We start from the raw sequence: 17,976 nt of genomic DNA on the forward strand, positions 1-17,976 counted from the left end.
ATATTTTTTTACAAACCGCGTAAAATTTAACTTATAAAGATTGTTATCAAAAAAAGTCAGCCATTTATATTTATGTATTACAATTTATCAGCCTAGCAAACTTCACAGTATTAAATCGTTTTTAACTTTACTGTTTTTTTTTTTTGGAAAAAGGTTTGTTTAATAGTATTTTAGTTGTTTTTCCTCTTCTAATAAGTTTTTATCCTTTTTTTAATAAACGAATAATAAGAAAATTAATAAACTAATATAGTTTAATTTTACTTGTAGAATTTTAAAATATAAAATTTATACATCTAAGAACATCATCTTTCATTCTTAATTTAACTATTTTTAGTATAAAACATAATATTAAAACAGTTTTATGCTCTTAAATTAGGGTACTCTAACTAGTATTGTTTATAAGGAATTCTTTAAATTAAATTAGAATGTTCTGGTTTATCATAATGAATTATAATACGACCAAAAAACAGTTTGTAACTTGCAAATAGTAATGAAAATTTTGCAACTAATTCAAGTATAGCAGTTTATATTTACAGAGAAATAAATTTTATTCAATTGGTACGAATAACATTTGCCCTATAACTAAGCTGCAAAATTAAAGCTAGTTAGGTATATTTAAATTGATTAAACAGCTACAACTATTTATATTTTAAGTATCGACTTTAAATTGTATTAAGTTCGAAACTAGTTCAAAAAACAGCTCGTATTATAAATAACAAAAAGTATATTTTAGTGTAAAGTAATTAATCTTATCACTAATATCTTATATTAAATAATAGTAAGAATTTTACATATTAAAACTTCATAGTTACATTTTACTATTATTTTATGAAATATTTTTTAAATTTCTAGTAGTTTTGCCCTATAACAAAAACTTTTCTCACCAAAAACAAGTTAAAGCTAGTTTTGTTCAATTTATAAGCGTTAACTGTTATTTTGTAATCGTACAGCATTGGAAACAAATCGGAATCTGTATTGGTGTTTTTTTAGAATTTTTTAGGAATACAACTTCTTTTACTCTTATGTAGTCTATTAAGATCAGATTGGCTCGTGACCTTGAAGTTGGTGCTCTCGTATTTGTCTAATACTACGGTTGAAAGAGGCCCAACACCATATTCGAACAAAGTTCTTCCATCAGATAAAATTGCACTGGACCTTTCACAGATCAGCTTTTGAGTGTTCGCTGGGTAGTCACTGTTGGACTTCTCAATTTTGGACTTTAGTACTTCAACACGGTCTCCTTGTCCAATTTCTACAGAAATATACTCGACCTTATTTCTTGTTTGGTCGTTTATTTTAACAATTACATGCATTCCACCACGAAGTCTCAACACAAAATGAAGAGTGGACTCTTTCTGGATGTTGTAATCAGACAAAGTCCTTCCATCTTCCAATGGCTTACCAGCAAAGATCAAACGTTGCTGGTCTGGTGGGATACCTACAACATTGAAATCAAGTAATGAGTTGTTGTTTTACATAAAAGAGTTTAAAAATTCCTCAAATCTTTACACAATTATTACATGTTAGAAGTTTTAAAAAAAGCAGATTATAAACGTAAATTTTCTCAGGGTTAGGCATAGAAGCCAAATGTAGCTGAAACGCGGAAAATTGGTTAAAAAATGAGCTATTTTCCACAATAGCTGTTAGCTTAGCATAAACCTCTTTTAACCTAAATTTTTATTTTTGTAGCAGAACGGCCTTAAGGGGCGTCACGAAAAGGGGAATCCCGTTATACAAAACATTTTGAAAAATAATTTATCAAAGTTTATAAACTGTAGTAACAATGCTTGTAACTACAAGTTGTAAGGTTTAAAATAATAAATTTAAACTGTGACAAGTTAAATCATTGTATAAGGTTCTAAAGGAACACTGCTCTTCAAATAAAGTAAATTTGGAAATATTTAAAAAATGCTCATGCTCATAACTTTTATTAAAAAAATCATCAGTATTAAAAAGCTAATTTTTAGTATGTTTTAAAATTTCAATTAGTTATATATATTTTTCATTTTTTCAGATAGAAAATTAAATAACTTATTTAAATGTTAATTTAAACTTATTTAAACTTTTTTATATTGGTTTACGAAAATAAGACGAAATAAGACTTTCAGCAAAATAGTAAGCTTAGTAAGCTGTTTATGAAACATTGCCAAATCCTTAATTACACTAAATATACAAATTTTTAAATTTACAAAGTGTTCAATTTAATGTTAAGTAGCAAAATAGAGGAGGGTGGAGTAAATCTGATGGTTGTCTACCATAAAAAATTAAAATATCCTAGAAATAAAATAATAAATTGTGATTAAAGTCTTAGAATACTTAAAGATTTTTATCAAAAAGTTTTCTTTTTATTTAAATTTTTGTATTCTCTTTTATATGTTGAATGTTATAATGAATTTTCAAATGCCTTATTTAAATTTCAAATTTTATGATTTCATTCAAGTAATATAGTTTATAACCAAAACATTACTATATTCAAATTACTATTTATTCAAACATAAGTTTATCATTTTTTCAAAAACAAAAATAAGGTTTAACATTTTTTTTAGTTTTTAGAAATGTCTCTTTGACTTAATTTTTGCACATTTTTGCTGGTCACTCTTTACTCAAAAAAAAAACAACAGATTGAGTCTTAATGAAATTGGTAAAAAAGATTTCTTGTAACAATCTATCTGCAAATTTTAATTTAATTATGTCTTGCATTATAAAGTCTAGGACTGTTTGTATAGGAGCCATATACAAAGTAGCCTACAAATGTGCATAATTGTGTTAACCATTGAAATGATGAAATTGGTTAACCTGTGTTATTAAATTAGTCCAGTTTTATAAGCTAACTCTTATTAAAAATATCTTTGAAGACTCTCCTTTTGTAGCAACTAAATATTTTAACTGTATACTTATTAATTATTCAAGAATTATCTAAATGACTTTAGACTAGTAAAAAACACTTTACCTATTATTTTAGCACTTAACAGTTATATAATGTTTTCTTTTTAATATTTATCATTTTATTTACTCTTTTTAGCTCTTCTTTGATTTCTTAAATAAGTTCTTCTGTTATTTGATAAATAGTTTTGTTACAATTTTGGTTTTGATAAATTATGTTTTACAAGAATTCTAGAAGTTATGATATTATAGCTTAAGTTTAGAAGTGTACATATTTTTCGAAAAACAGCTGTGTTTAAATCAAAACTAAACAATGTCTTTTATTCACTAAAAACAATTAATCAAGTATTATGTAAAATAATCCAAAAAAAATTAAAATAAGTTTTGTGTAATAAGTATAACAAAATAATACTTAAATAATTGATCTTAATCATCTTAAGAACAGAATTTTAATCATTAAGAACAGTTTTAATAAAATATTCATTATAAAATTTGATGGATTTGCTTCATTAAAAAAGTTTTCAGCTCACATTTCCCATATCCTACAATATATGAGCAAACAAGTCAAGTTATGGCTTTTAAAGCATTCAAATAGTCAATGAAAATGTACTTTAACTTTTGTGGTGGACTTTAGATAAAATGTTTGTGCTAAAAATTAATGTTTCAGTTTTAAAGTTTGTTTGTATCATGTAAAAAACATCAGTAGATTAGTTTTCTTATAGTATCATCCATCAAGTCTATACTAAGATATTTTATACAACTAAAAACAGTTTCAATTAACTTTTAAGATATATTCAGTTAAAAAAAAGTTTCAGATACATACTGTGTGTGGCACTCTTAGGCTAGTATGAACTTTTTTTGAAATCTCATGCTAGTGCTGATATCCTTTAAGTATCTCATACCAGTTTTTATGCCTTAATTATTTCTTATTTCTTACAAATATTGATTTTTTAAATTCTTCTGTAATTATTTAGGTATCTTTTCGTATTTAAACTTAATTAGTATTATTTTTAATCAAAAATTTTATAACAAAAATGTTTTGTTTCTATTTAATTATAAACTCTAACTAGTCTGAGGTAACACAGACTGACTATTTTGTCTCAAAGAGTGGCAATTCTGATTATTATTAACTGAGCTAAATTATAATTACATTAACTTAGTACTTAGAATAGTTAAAAGCAAAGTATACATTTGTAAGTTGTTTAAAAAGTAGGAAAAACATCTATCTAACTAACTAATGAATTTTTATTAAGTATTAAGTAAGGAAAAAATAATAATATTTATTTTAATAGCTTATTACTAACAAAACAATGTTTTACTCCTATATTTGCATATAGGAGATCCTCAGTTGTTGTTAACAAATTTGAAAAAAAAAGTTTGACCAAATAAATGGAAGTAAAATAAAATTAAAAACAAAATATTGAAATAGGCATTTAAGTTAATTGATTAATTTTAAAAAGGTAACAATATTACTAAAAAAATATGTACAATTATGATTCCCAATATTTATTTAATCCAAAATACTAAAAAAATATTATTTGTTATTTTATGATAGTTAACTTTATAACAGCCTATTTAATATAAAGCACTAAAACATTTATTTGTCACAGCTGGTTAAAAATGATAGCTGTCAAAATTGAAGCACCTACTAGGAAGAATAAACAAAAATACACTTCTAAATGGAAATATGTTCCTGAGTTTAAAGGTAAAGTAGTTGATTATTGCTTTACATAAATAAGACTTATCTATTAAATATAGAATATGATTTTACTAATAGACTGGATTATGCCTGATGTTTCTAGTTCATACCAAGTAATGGTGTAGATATTTTAAGAAGAGATTTAAGTCTTAAATACCATGCTAATACTAGCCAACATTTGAAAAAAATTAGTTTTAATTAATTATCCTACCAAAAATTTTGAATAACAATTAAAAACATATTAAAGGCATAGGGATGTAGATCACCATTTTTACAATTTAGTCTTATAATATTGAATTTTAACTAAGCTCCAAGTTGCTTTTTACAAATTTAAAAAATTAAAATTACTTTTTGAGATATAGCAGGTCATATTGGACAGCAACAATAGGTTCCTTTTGGGAGGGGCAAAGTAAAACAGCAAAAAAGACTACTTCACTAAAAATCTATGTTCTTCTACGTTTTTCGAGATAAATGCCACAAACTTTCAGAATATGCTCCTTGCAATTTTTAAAAAATTGTGTCGGAAGAGATTTTAAACAAATAAAAATAGATAATTTGTGACAAAAAAACAAAAAAAAAGCTGTTTGTTTTTTATTTATTTTTTTATAATATTATTTTTTTAATTTTTAAAACATTCTTTCTGACAAAGTTTTGAAGTACTTTAAACAACATATCCTGAAAGTTTGAGGTATTTATCTCAAAAAACGTAGGAGAATATAGATTTTTAGTGAAGTAGTCTTTTTTTTTTGCTGTTTTAGTTTGCCCCTCCCTAAAGGAACCTATTGTTGCCTCCCACTTTGACCTGATATATCTCAAATTTTTTTTTATTATTAAAACCAGTAAAAACCATCTTGTAGCTTAAAAACTCAATAAAATAAGATCAAAATGTGAAAAAAGTGTTAACCCTCCTATGCCCTTGATACTTTTATTAAAATTTGTTTGCATTTCTTGATTTAAAAAATAACTAAAATAATTTTCATACTGCTCTACTATTAGCATGTAGTTTTCATAGATATTCATTTAAAACTTCAATAACAGGTTTTATTCATTATTTTTTTCATAAATGGGCTAGATTATGCATTCTTGTTTTCTAAAATATTATCATTTTGTATAAACTTTACCGGAACACAGTAAGCTGAAAAGGGGTTAAAGCGGCCATTAGTTATAATAAAATAATCTTGCTAAAAAAAAATTCTACAAATTTTGAAACATAGTTTAACAAAGTTTGATTCTTTTTGTTTTAAAATTGGTTTTGTTGTTTTTCTGCTTGAAGTGTTTAAGAAGTTATGTAAGTTTAAATCCAACTAGTTTTTGCCTCTACAGTTTGAAAACTACTTCGAATTCTTAATAGTTTTGACAAAATTTTCTTGCAGAATGTTAGAGAAAAATTTCTGTAAGACTAATTTAGAGAAACTTTTTTAGCATTTTTCTTAAACTTTGTTGAAATAGTATTGGAAAATACAATAAGTTATTTAAAAACTTAAAATTTTTAACTTAATTTTTTTTATTTGATATTTTTTCAAAAAAAAAAAAGTGCAAATAGGCATCAGGATGTTGCTTGTATAAACCTAAAATTAGTTAATTTCCTAATGATTGCTTTATTTTGTAAAATTGTACATAGAATTTTTATCACATTTGCTTAAACATAAAAAAATGAAGATATTTTAGCACCAAGCAGTTGAAATATTCTCTTTTAAAAATACTTTGTAGTATATTACCATAAATCATCAATGAAATTTTCAAAAGATTATAAGTTTTAAATTGAGAAAATATATACTTTTTTTTCAATTTTTTAAAGAATTCTGACATTTTTTAACACTAAACCAAAGAAATCGAAAAACCTAAAAAAGTTTTTATATAAAAGCTTCTAAAGTATTTTTTAGCAGTTGATGTTGGCCTTAATTTTGATAAAAATTTTAGGTTTTTTCAACTTCTTTTTCTTTTTTTTAAAGGAAAAATTTGCTACATTTAAGCTTACATAGTTTAATTTTATTCACAGGCCACAAATGAGATATTTATATATTCAATACTTATATAATTTTATTTTACTGAGATATTGTTTCTTCCAAAGTATTTAAGTCCACAGTTTTCATTTAATAAGAATGTTTAATATTAAGTTTTTAATTTAATTTAAAATTTATTATTAAAAATAATTAAGAATAATATACTACACGTACATTTTTTTGCATATTAAAGCAATTTAAATCTAATTAAATTATATTCGAACATTTTATAAACATGATAAAAGTATTATCAGTAAATATACAATTATTTCTAGTAATCTATTAAGTTTGATAAAGTGTATTTGTATGAAAGTTGTTTTTTATTTTTTGTTCAACTTTTTAATTGAAATATTTGTACAAATTAATCAATTTTTAATGTTTTATACTTGAATAAATTTTATAGCTTTCTACTTTTAATTATATTTTTTGTTTAGTATTAAATGTGTTTGTTCTAGTTCAACCTATTTTAGAAAATTTTTTTGACTAAACAGGAATTTATATCACTTGAAGCACTGATTTTAGTAAAGCCAACCGCAAAAAGTTAGTTAAGATTTCAAGAGAATTTTTCAATTTGATAGTGCCTGTCAAAGTTGTAAAAAAAGTAGGATTTTAATTGTCCCAGGAGCACTCATCTCTTTAAGTTAGTTTTTGTTTTAATATTTCATTTATTCTATATAACTCATCAGTGTTTGTAATTTATCTATTTATTTATTTTTAGACCATGTTCCCTAATTAAAAAGATACTTTGGTCTTTAAGTTAGTTAAAAAAAAGATTTTTACCTTTCTAAAGTTTTTTTTCAACTTAAATAAAAGTATGATTCCTATTTTTCCACTTCATAATATCTATATTGTTTTTCTAACTCTTCGTTTTAAAATGTATAATAATATTATATTTAACTACAATGGATTTTCAAATATTCAAAAAATATTTTTGAGTGATAAACAAGTTTTTGAAATTCTACTTCTCTATAAAAAGTTTCAAATACAAACATATGTAAAACAAAGCTTTTGTAGTTATATTTAAAAGTTTTAACAAATTTACACAACTTTTCTTATGTTCTTAAGTAAAAAACCTTGAATTAAAAATTTTTTTTTGCAATGAAGAAAAACATAAAATTATCAATTAAACTTAGATATAAATTTACTCAAAAATCAACAAACTTTAAAACTTTTGTATAAAAATTTTTATTAGAATGCTAATCCAAGTTTAAGTAAACATTAGAGATTAAAAATACTCAAAGTGCTTTATTTTTGTTACAATTTGCTCTTGCTTTATGTCATGTAATACAACTTTCTGATCAAAAGAACTGTAATTTTTATTTTTGGTTAACTTAAGTATTACTTCATGAATACTGTATCAGTTGAATTGAAGTTAAATAGATTCTAAAGAATTTTAAAACAATGTATAGCTCGATCTTACTTTGTAGATTTTTAACTAAATTTTATGTTGTTTATTTACTGTTTATTTAATTTATTAAACAAATTTTGAAATATAACTGTTTAAAATTGAGAGCACAATAATTTTTAAAATATTTAAAAATTTTAAATTTACAATGATAAAAAATTAAATGATTTAGATAAACATTTGAACTAGAAGAAAAGTTTTAAATAAGTTTTAAATAAATATATATAAAGGTATATGTTCTGTAACTATAAATAAATAAATGTTTGTTATATGCCAGTTATTTCATTTCCTAATTGTTTGCAATTTTAATTATTATACATTAAAAATAACATACTTCACTGCTAGGGTAACTTGAAGTAATTTGTTCTAAATGTTTTTTCAGATTAATAAAAAAAAAATATAACTCTTTTAATTTTTAATTAGTTCAGTGTATATTTATTTTTTTATTACTAACAGTTTTATGTAACAAATTTTGCACTTAAGTAAATTTAGTTGTGTTAAATATGTTCACAAAATGTTGTTCTTGTGTTTTTTGAAGTTATAGAACTAATAGTTTTTTCACTTACTGTTTTGTAAAACAACTTTAGTAGTTATATAAACTACTTGTTTTTTAATTAAAATGTGTTCAAAAAATATTTTTTGTTTTATTAGATCTTTTAAATTTATTTAATTTTGAACAAAAACATAAATTTCTGGTTATTGTTTATAGTCATGTTTATTAAAAGAACAATCATTTTAAAAGTTATATACTGTAGCAATTGACTTTTTAAAGTGATGTATGTTAAAAATTAATGGTTTCAATAGAAAATTCCTCCTTCGTGTAGTTTTGTGCTATTTTAGTGTTATTTTCAATCAGAAATAAATAATTACGTGGCTTAAAAATAAAAACAGTTACTGTTTAAAGCAATTTGTTTTAATTGCTTTAGAGTTTCTTTATGTTTTAAGCCAACTTTACAATCTACAATATTATTACTGATGTTTTTTTCTGATTATTTTAATTAAATAAGAGTTTATTTAGTTTTAGTCTATTTAGTCTATTTTTTACTTTAAATGTAAAAATTTACTAATTTAGTATACTAACTTTATTAAAAATTTTAGAAATAGTAAACAGTTTTTTATTCAGTGTGTCAACTTATGAATTGTTGGTTTTGTTAAAACTTTTTTGTCTTGTTGATTTACTGATTTACTAGTTTTTTAGAAATGCTTAAACAAATTAGTTGTATAAACCAAGCTTATGTAACATTTCAAAATATTTTTAAATTTAATTTGTGTTTTTATTAAACCGATATTTTCGTTCAGATGCTTAAAACTAAGTGAAATTTTTACCTTGTACCTTAGAAGTTTTGTTTTTAATAGAACATTTTGATATTCAGTATTTTTGATCTTAAAATGCACTTTAAGCTGTATCTTTTTATCAATTTTCTTTATACCAAATTTAAAGTATTTTATAATTATTTAATCACAAAAGCTTTTATAGAAATGAAATTTTGAAACTACAAAAGTAAGCTCTACTTTTTATGTGAAAACTACCTTTTAAGAATAAATAGTGTAGAAAATATCTTAAATCTATTTGATTAGTCTTTTTAATTTCACAGTAGATTATATGATGTTTTTTGACCTATTTCTTATTAATTTTTCAAATCAATACCTAAAATAATGAAATAAAACAGTTAATTATCAAGCTTAAATTAATACCTATTATTTTTATAATTTAGTTTTAAGAAGTACCAATAGAAGCAATTTAGTTCTAATAGCTTTAATCCATTTGTTTTTCATTATTATGATGAACAAAAAAGATTAAAAGACCAGCATAAAATTTGAAATAAGTTCTTCTAGGTGTTTTATATTGTAAAGTTATTGTAAAATAAGTTTTACTGTTTATAAGATGTTTTTTAAGGTGTTTTTTAGTTATGTAAATAGTCTTGCTGGATTTTAGACAGTGAACTATTTACAATTTCTGCAATTAATAATTTCTGCAATGCTTTGATTTGTTTTTATTGTTTGTAATTTTATATGTTGACTATGATAAAGCTTTAGTTTTTAATATATTCTTTTTAGCTAATTTATCGCAAATTTATTCAACAAATAACTTAATATATTTCAAGTATTGGAAAAAACACTTAAATTAGCTAAGCTTTAAAAACTAAACTTTAAACTAATGATTTTTTTACATTTAAAAGTTTTCTGTATCCTATTGGTAAATGCACCGAATTTGTACACGTCCAATTATTAGAAATGATATCATTTGTTTTTCTAAGGTTATCCAAAAATCCTGTTCACTGTAGGAATATATGAAAACTAAATAAACTAAAGAGTTTTTTTTTAATATTTATTATAAAACTGATAAACAACCTTTTTTTTAAATACACTTAATAAATTTCATTTTGTGTTTTGTGTAAAAGTCTAAAGCTATATAAATATTAGAGTTCAATACTTAATTATTGTATTTTATAAATTAATCTATTAATAATAAAAAATGATTTTATCCATTGTTATCGTTAAAATTTAAACCAACATTTATTACAAAAAGGTTACATATTTTGAAGTTACTGTAAATTATAAAAAAAATCATATTCTAAGCATTAAGTACAATTTCATTTAAAGATTTTTAAAAGAATCGTCTTTTAGTAAAAATTGAAAAACAATCTTATAATTTACTTTTTTTTAAATAAAAGTGTTTATTACTGTTATTTCGAGACTGAGTTTACAGAAATATAAAATTTAAGTTTTGAATTAAATTTATTTTCTTGATTAGACCTAAAGTACATTTAAAAGTTTTACGTTTTGTTTTTTTCTAAAGTTTTTATATATTTATTTAAATACATTAGAAAAAATTACTCAATTAAAAATAATATTTTGAAGCTTATGTTAAACTCAAATTCACATAACTTAAAATTGAAACAGTTACATACTAAGCAAATATTTTAAATTTAAAATCCAAACTTAAACAGCAGTGCGAACTCAAATTTTGCAAATTTAAGCGACTGTGCGAACTCAAAAAACACGAACCTAACTGATAGACTTCTGCATTTGAAAATTTTAAGTATGAACAAAAAACTGCAAGCAACTTTCAAATCAGCTAAAGAATGATACCGGAATTTGTACTTTAAGTTTGCAAGAATTATTCTTTTAGTATTTTAGTATAAAGAAGTTATTTTCCGTAAACTGAAAGTTAATAAGAATAGCACTATAGTATAGTGTTTTAGTTGTAGACTAATTCATTTACTGAAATTCAAAAAAAGCCAAACTTAGCTCTTGGGCGATACTTAACGGTTAAAAATCTGTATATGTCAATTTTCCAATACAAGTTGAATGAGGGCAAAAATAGCAGAAAAATTCTGGCAACTATGGGGTTAGGTTAGTATAATTGTGAAAAGTATTTTTTCAGTTTATTTTCAAAGCTTTTAATACTTATCATAGAAAAACCCTGCTCACAACTTTTTTTTTGTTTAATACATCCAATAAATACTACTTAAAATATTATAATCATTAACAAAGATCATTAAGCAGTAGTGCTTTTTAAGGATTATCTTTTCAAAACTGTGATATTATTTAAGTAATTTCGTTTTACTTTTACTATTAATACAAGCGAGGCCTCAAAAATATACTAACTTTTTAAAATGGTATGCTACTTATTTAAGGCTAATAATTCCGATTTTAGATAAGTTTATACTACAATTTACAGATAAAATACAATACAAACCTTCTTTGTCTTGGATCTTAGCCTTGACATTTTCAATGGTATCTGAAGCGTCAACTTCTAAAGTGATGGCTTTGCCAGTCAATGTTTCCAAAAATATTTACATTCCACCACGAAGTCTCAACACCAAATGAAGAGTGGACTCTTTCTGGATGTTGTAATCAGACAAAGTCCTTCCACCTTCCAATGGCTTACCAGCAAAGATCAAACGTTGCTGGTCTGGTGGGATACCTAAAACATTGAAATCAAGTAATGAGTTGTTGTTTTACATAAAAGAGTTTAAAAATTCCTCAAATCTTTACACAATTATTACATGTTAGAAGCTAAAAAAAAAAGCAGATTATAAACGTAAATTTTCTCAGGGTTAGGTTAGTATAATTGTGAAAAATATTTTTTCAATTTATTTTCAAAGCTTTTAATACTTATCATAGAAAAACCCTGCTCAAAACTTTTTTTTTTATTTAATACATCCAATAAATACTACTTAAAATATTATAATCATTAACAAAGATCATTAAGCAGTAGTGCTTTTTAAGGATTATCTTTTCAAGACTGTGATATTATTTAACTAATTTCGTTTTACTTTTACTATTAATACAAGCGAGGCCTCAAAAATATACTAACTTTTTAAAATGGTATGCTACTTATTTAAGGCTAATAATTCCGATTTTAGATAAGTTTATACTACAATTTACAGATAAAATACAATACAAACCTTCTTTGTCTTGGATCTTAGCCTTGACATTTTCAATGGTATCTGAAGCGTCAACTTCTAAAGTGATGGTTTTGCCAGTCAATGTTTTCACAAATATTTGCATTCCACCACGAAGTCTCAACACCAAATGAAGAGTGGACTCTTTCTGGATGTTGTAATCAGACAAAGTCCTTCCATCTTCCAATGGCTTACCAGCAAAGATCAAACGTTGCTGGTCTGGTGGGATACCTATGATATAAGAGAATTGGTATTATAGTTGTCGAAACATCTTAGCTTATATTGGCAATATTTTTAGATTTAACTTAGAGGTTAAAAATATTTACTAAAATACGTTTTTTAATGTGAAAATTCTAAAGTACTAACTTTGTTAAAAACTTTATTTTTTATATATTATTATTTTATTTGACCTTTTTCATTAAAATATTTAATATTCTTTTTAATTTTATTAGCTTACACGATTAAGTAATATATAATTTTTACAAACATTCTTTGTCTTGGATCTTAGCTTTGACATTTTCAATGGTATCAGAAGCTTCAACTTCTAAAGTGATGGTTTTGCCAGTCAATGTTTTCACAAATATTTGCATTCCACCACGAAGTCTCAAAACCAAATGAAGAGTGGACTCTTTCTGGATGTTGTAATCAGACAAGGTCCTGCCATCTTCCAATTGTTTTCCAGCAAAGATCAAACGTTGCTGGTCTGGTGGGATACCTATTAAATAAAATAGTAATTATATATCTCGAATTGTTTCAGCTATGTACATTTTTACAAAATGTTCAGTGTTTAAGTTATCTCTTGGATATTGTTAAACATTCATCTTATAGATTTCTAGTTGAACGAGTTAAGTTTCGAATAGAAATTAGAGTCAGTTTCCTTGACAATTAATGAACACATAAAACTGTTTCTTAATTCTTAAAAGCTTTCAACTTAATTACTATTGAAAGTAAACTGTTACAAACCTTCTTTGTCTTGGATCTTAGCCTTGACATTTTCGATGGTGTCTGAAGCTTCAACTTCTAAAGTGATGGTTTTGCCAGTCAAGGTTTTCACAAATATTTGCATTCCACCACGAAGTCTCAACACCAAATGAAGAGTGGACTCTTTCTGGATGTTGTAGTCAGACAAAGTCCTTCCATCTTCCAATTGCTTACCAGCAAAGATCAAACGTTGCTGGTCTGGTGGGATACCTGTTAAATAAAGAGTATCTTATTCTTTGAACATTTTATTTTTAAATAAAAATTTAGACCATTGAGTATTTTACTATTACTCAGACATTAAGACATATTTTTATGAGGTTTGTAATAGAAGGAGATTTGTTATTAACTTCTAAATTAGTGTATGCTTTTAACAAAGCTTATTTTACACCTTCACATTTCCTTGTTTAGAAAAGGTTTAAAATTAATTGCTTCTAATTTCAAACTTAACTTTTACAAACCTTCTTTGTCTTGGATCTTAGCCTTGACATTTTCAATGGTGTCTGAAGCTTCAACTTCCAAAGTGATGGTTTTGCCAGTCAAGGTTTTCACAAATATTTGCATTCCACCACGAAGTCTCAACACCAAATGAAGAGTGGACTCTTTCTGGATGTTGTAGTCAGACAAAGTCCTTCCATCTTCCAATTGCTTACCAGCAAAGATCAAACGTTGCTGGTCTGGTGGAATACCAATAAAATGTTATAATTATACATCTTGAATTGAATAAGTTCTATATATATATTAAATATTCGATTTTTAAGAAATTTTTTATATAGAGTAAAACATCTATTTTAGATCTTATCTAGTTGAACAAGTTATGCCTTAATTTTAACAAGTTAGAGTCAGCTTACTTAAAAAAGCTAATTGAACACATAAAATTGATTCTTAACTTTTCAGATCATTAAAGCTTTTTGTTTTCACTTTAAATTTCAACTTTTACAAACCTTCTTTGTCTTTGATCTTAGCTTTGACATTTTCAATAGTATCAGAAGCTTCAACTTCCAAAGTGATGGTTTTGCCAGTCATTGTTTTCACAAATATTTGCATTCCACCACGAAGTCTCAAAACCAAATGAAGAGTGGACTCTTTTTGGATATTGTAGTCAGACAAGGTCCTTCCATCTTCCAATTGTTTTCCAGCAAAGATCAAACGTTGCTGGTCTGGTGGGATACCTGTATTTATGTTAAGCTATTTAGTTTAGAATTAATTAGCAAGTTGTGTCATGAAAACTTTACTACTTTATAAAATTGTTGCAGAACTCAAGATTATCAAATATTTTTTTTAATAAAGTTTTATATATATTATTGGTACACTTAAAACTTATGTTTTACAAAAATTAACGTAGATGAAAAGAACACTTTTGTGTTTTTATCAAAACAACAAATTCTATTTTTAATTGTTAACATTATATGTAGCTTTCAGAAGCTATAAAATTCAGACTTTTAACATATTAAACTTGAGTACTAAAATTTATACTATTTACTTGCATATAGGAGGTTTTGTACATCAACTAATATGAACACATAAATAATTAAATACTGAAGTTCTATTTTTTTTTTAAATAAAACAAGTCTGATATATTTACTTTATATTACGTTAATTCAATTAGAATTTAATATTTAAATGGATTTAAAGATGCAAAACATACAACTTCTTTATACTAACAATATTTTTGTAGTAAATATTTAATTTTGTTAAAAAACATTTAATTTTTTTTTAAACATTAGACACTTTACTTTAGAGATATAATCAGTTTTGTAAAAAAAAATTTGATACAACCATATAGAAAAAAAATCTCACGGCTAATTTTCTTATAACTTAAAATATTTACTAAAAATCTATATTCTTCACTTTTTAAAGGTATTGTGAGCTGCTGTATCTGCCCTGGTATCCATTTTCTTCTTTTTGGAGCGCGTGGTGATTTGTTGTAAAGATAACGGTTTATAAGTATCCTTATTCTTATTATGATGTTTCGACATATACGATTTTAATAAAGTAGGTTTAAGCTAAAATATATTTCTTTTTTAGTTGTGAAATTTATTTACAAAATTATAAGAGAAATAAGTGCATGCAAAAACTACAACACGTGATTAAAAAAATAATACAATAGTTACAAAACTAACAGTTTCTTCGAATTATACTAACTATCACCCCACAATCGTAGTGAATTTCCGAACTCTTAGTCCCTTATGCGTCGATAGCAACTATTGATTTTAAAATCTTGAGTGAATAGATTCTCTACGACGTTACTTCCCACAGTTTAACAATGTTTAGTGACCGATGGTTTTTAGAACTCACTCTTTTAAGAAAACGCGCTGATTTTATATTAATTCAAAGGAAGTTTTACTCCTTATATAAAAAAATGTTTGTTTTTTTATAAAAATATGTTTGTTTTTTTAATACTGGAAGCTCGTCACAAAGTCTGCGTAAAACAGTTTACAACCTCCACTTTAAAATACAAAAATGAGATGTTAATATCATTACAGTATTTATTTCAAATTCTTAGGATTCTTGTTTTTTAATATAGAAACAAGTTGTAGGAAACCAGCTATGAAAAAAAAAATATTTAAAAAAAAATTAGACCAAAATCAAAAGATTTTTTTTTGTTTCATTTAATACAGAAATGAGAGAAAAAATCTGTTTACTTATAGTTGTTTAAAACTTATTTAATATTAGACTGAGAATTTCTAAACAATTATAATAGTAAATAATACATTAACTGAAAGAGATATATTTTTAAATATATAATCTATACTTAATTTTTAGTTTGCACCTCTCATTAAGAACATATTATACTTTCTTTGATTTATTATTTGGTGAAACTACATTAAATTTTTCTAAACTGAAATAACAACTGGTAGCTTATAACTCTATTTAAAAATTTAGAACAACTTTTAAAAATGATATACCCCTTACTTCCTTAATACTTTAAGGTCTTGAGTTAGAGCAATTCAATTATGAAAAACTAATGGACTTAATTGTTTTTAGATTTTTCAGTATGCTAAGAATTTAACTACCATCAGCTGTAAATATTAAGTTTCAACTGCTTTCAATTTAAAAGTTTAACAAACCTTCCTTGTCTTGGATTTTAGCCTTGACATTCTCAATGGTGTCTGAAGCCTCAACTTCTAAAGTGATGGTTATACCAGTCAGTGTTTTAACAAAAATTTGCATGTTCAATAACAATTTGCAAACAACAGATATTTAAATTCGACAACTTTATAAATTATACTAAAAAAATTTAATTTATTTTTAAGAAAATAATTTTAAAACAATAATTTATGGTTAAACACTACACTATGATTACAGAAACAAAACTACTCTATTATCTAATGTTTTTATTTAAACTGAAATAAATGTTCAAAGGTAACTTTTCCTATATATTAGTTATAACAAATCAGATTCACCGTTTTTTTTATGATTATAATTAAGTTTAGATTTTGATTTTAAAGTATTTACTATCTTAAGTTCTCCAGAAACTGATTTTGTATATATATAAACTATCAAGTATTCAACAACAATAATTTTTTTATCAAAATAAATTCCATTTAAATAAAATTGATACGCCCAATTGATCTGGGTTTTCTAAACAGACAATAACTAGTAAGTAAACAATTCTTAAATTTTAAAATTCATAAAAAAATAGTTTTTAGCATGTGATTACTTTTGTGTAGCTTTCTATTAGATGCTTTATTTTGTATTTGGAGGTAAGATTTAAAATTAAGGTTTACCATAGTGAGCTAAATCTTCTTAAGGAAATCAAATACTTTTTAGGACTTGTTAATTTTTCAGTTTAAAAAAATGTTCTGAGTGACTTTAAACTGTCCTTAATCATCCTGATTTTTTAATCCTTAATTTTTTTTTCTTTAAAAAGTTAATTTCTTGAATTAAAAGGGAATAAGATAATAAATATTGAAATTAATTAAACTAAAACTCTTTCAAAATTAGGAAGAAATATATATTGAAATTTTGAAAGAATCTTTCAACTATCATGAATTATTGTAAAATAAATTATGTTTACCATAAAAAATACAACTATCCTGAGTCAGCCTAAAACTTAAAAACAATTCAAAACATCTTATGTTCTCCTGGAGTGTGTGGCAACACTTTTATTTGGACTAGTTTTGTTTTTGTACTCTTAATCTAAGCATTTAAATATTAAAAAAAAATCCATTTAGTAAAAAGTAATATACATGTAATCAAAAATTTTTTAATACTAGGTATAAACAGTATAATCAGGTATTTTTATTTTAGGGAAACATATGACGTGGGGACCCTGAAAGTGATATTTAAATTAAACATACAAATAAAAAGACTGCTTAGACAAAAAGACAAGTTAAATTGTGGTTTAAAAGTAACATTAAGTTAGCCTAAATTTTTAAAGAAAACTGCAAAAATAAAATAATAGATAAAATCACAAATAAAAAGAAATTATCTAATTAAAATGCATAAAAATAACAAAATAATGGCATAAGGGCTTGTTATAAAGGTTAAATTATTCTGAGATTATAAAAAATAAGCTATATGACAGGAGTTTTGCAATATATTAGTCAAACAAACTCAACTTGAAAAAAACTGATTATCCTGAGTAGACTG

General features: G+C 24.3%; 1 pseudogene across 1 annotated transcript; it reads right to left on the reverse strand.

Annotated features, from left to right (window-relative positions):
- Positions 1–986: 986 nt before the first annotated feature.
- LOC145842840 (polyubiquitin-like) lies at positions 987–16,606 on the reverse strand (annotated as a pseudogene). The gene is made up of 8 exons (XR_014370220.1): positions 16,452–16,606; positions 14,325–14,552; positions 13,842–14,093; positions 13,366–13,593; positions 12,890–13,117; positions 12,406–12,633; positions 11,694–11,921; positions 987–1,438 (listed from the first exon to the last, which is right to left on the reverse strand). The product of XR_014370220.1 is annotated as a polyubiquitin-like (transcript).
- Between the last annotated feature and the right edge of the window lie 1,370 nt (positions 16,607–17,976).

Source organism: Thalia democratica, chromosome 8 (genome assembly GCF_965202585.1).
Source record: "Thalia democratica chromosome 8, ktThaDemo2.hap1.1, whole genome shotgun sequence".
NCBI classification, from domain to species: Eukaryota; Metazoa; Chordata; class Thaliacea; order Salpida; family Salpidae; genus Thalia; species Thalia democratica.